The 2,500-nt window shown below is 38.4% G+C and overlaps 1 protein-coding gene across 2 annotated transcripts in view; it reads left to right on the top strand.

Annotated features, from left to right (window-relative positions):
• The window catches only part of LOC123513861 (cytoplasmic aconitate hydratase-like), a 30,093-nt gene that overhangs the window by 18,990 nt on the left and 8,603 nt on the right, over positions 1-2,500 (top strand). The window lies entirely within an intron of this gene.

The following is a 2,500-nucleotide window of genomic DNA, read 5'->3' as shown; positions in this document are numbered from 1 at the left end:
ACATAAATTGAGGTATTAATTATAGCACAATCACAAAGAGCAGATGTAACACACACACACACACACACACACACACACACACACACACACACACACACACACACACACACACACACACACACACACACACACACACACACACACACATTACTATGATGATGAAGAATTATACATGATATATAATTATGAGTACAGCTTGATAGAGGCCACCCTACGTACGTGTGTTATGTTGGATTAGGTTAGGTTTGGCTTGGTTAGGTTAGGTGCAGCGTGAGAGACCTTCCTACTTACGTGTGTGTTATGTTATGTTGGTGGGTACTTCGTGATATTTGATAAGCAGTTAATGTAGTAATACCGTGGTTGAGTCGTGTATTTAGTTTGAAGTGTCTATAATAGTTTTCTCTTGTTTATTTATTTATTTTTCTTTTATTTATTTACCGTGTGTGTGTGTGTGTGTGTGTGTGTGTGTGTGTGTGTGTGTGTGTGTGTGTGAGTGTGTGGAGTTATTGGTCATTGTTTTTGTATATTTTCGGATCAGGATTTTATTTATTTATTTGTTTGTTTCTAGATTTATTCATGTTTTTTTTTATCGATTTATTGATTTATTAAATTTGATGCGAAAATTTCTAGTTGCACTTGTCTTTAAATTTCGTAGTACCTGCCGTGAAAAAGATGTGACATTTTTATTTATTTACTCTTTTTCTTCCATTGTATTCCCAGTGATATACCAACTTTCCATCTCTACGTAGAAATACTGTAGGCTCATTTATACGTTAACCGAAGGGAGGCTATATATTAGACCCAATAATCGGAAAGATGGAACGCCTTATCGGTGACCAGCGCCCTTCCATAGTTTACCCTCGTTAGCTTGTTGGGTTGGCAGTCCTCGTAAAGATAACTATACAAGCTTGAAATACCCACAAAACAGTGTGTTAGGCAGGAAATTAACGACGTGTTGGCTACCATGTCTGCAATAAGTGATTAGACAAAAGGCTTTATTTATGGCGTGTTAGCAATGTAATGTGATGGATAGCCGTACTAAAACCAGCAAGGTTTTGCTTTGGCGTGTTGTATTAAGGTAAGAAAATGTTACTTTGCGTGTCCTCAGTTTAAGATTTTGCACATCTTAAAGTCACTGCAGTTATTTTGAGTTTATCCAAATTGCTCTACGTTATTTACATCTTTAGACAAAACATTGCAGTTACATCGCTAGAGAAGCCGTATTCTCTGGTAAAGTCTGGAACTCCCTACCTACTTCTGTATTTCCATCTTCTTAGGAATTGACTTCATTTAAGAGGGATTTCAAGACATTTATTTATTTATTTATTTTTTTTTTTTTTGCTAACACTCTTATACCTGCAAGGGAAATGGCAACTAAGTGGGCTTTTTTTTTTTTGTTGTTGTCCTTAGTCAGCTTTCCCCTCTCACATAATAAGAAAAAAAAAACAACACATAAAAGAACATATACATAGAAACCAAATACAGTGAATCCTTTTTAACAAGACATTGGAAAGCCTCATAGAATCTCTCAGCTTGGCAGGAGCTCCCATGAAATTGAATAAGCAACGATTTCAAACGAGCAATGGAGTGAGATAGGAAGGTGGGATGTTTGAAAGTAGGGATGGAGGATTGAAGGTGTGCTGCCTTCGGGAACCACCTCACTGCCTCCCTCCCTAAACGCCTAGAGATTAGCAGGTCCCCCCCCATCCACTCCTTCCAATACTCTTCCTGCCTCATCCCCGCCGCACTTGCTCAGGTCTCTCTCTCTCTCTCTCTCTCTCTCTCTCTCTCTCTCTCTCTCTCTCTCTCTCTCTCTCTCTGTGTGTGTGTGTGTGAGATGAAGCAGTGTTTATACATAGAATTAAAATTGTTTTATCGTAAAAAAACAAGCCGATGCTTTTCAGCCATGATGACATATTCAAATACAGTAGTAGTAGTAGTAGTAGTAGTAGTAGTAGTGCTAATACTAGTAGTAGTAATAGTGGTAGCTGCAGTAGTAGTAGTAGTAGTAGTAGTAGTAGTAGTAGTAGTAGTAGTAGTAGTTACTAATACTAGTAGTAGTAATAGTGGTAGCTGCAGTAGTAGTAGTAGTAGTAGTAGTAATAGTTACTAATACTAGTAGTAGTAATAGTGGTAGCTGCAGTAGTAGTAGTAGTAGTAGTAGTAATAGTTACTAATACTAGTAGTAGTAATAGTGGTAGCTGCAGTAGTAGTAGTAGTAGTAGTTACTAATACTAGTAGTAGTAATAGTGGTAGCTGCAGTAGTAGTAGTAGTAGTAGTAGTAGTAGTAGTAGTAGTAGTAGTAGTAGTAGTAGTAGTAGTAGTAGTAGTAGTAATAGTAGTAGTAGTAGTAGTAGTAGTATAGTAGTAGCAGCGTGGGGCACGAAGGAGAGGAGGAGGAGGAGGAGGAGGAGGAGGAGGAGGAGAGGGATACCACAAATCCATTGTAAACCCTCTTCCACTGAGGATACTGACTGAGGTCTCGGGTCTCTGGGCGTC

The sequence above is a fragment of the Portunus trituberculatus genome, chromosome 37 (assembly GCF_017591435.1).
Source record: "Portunus trituberculatus isolate SZX2019 chromosome 37, ASM1759143v1, whole genome shotgun sequence".
Taxonomy (NCBI): domain Eukaryota; kingdom Metazoa; phylum Arthropoda; class Malacostraca; order Decapoda; family Portunidae; genus Portunus; species Portunus trituberculatus.
Note: the sequence above shows the minus strand (reverse complement) of the source record. Positions and strands in the feature narration are given on the sequence as shown.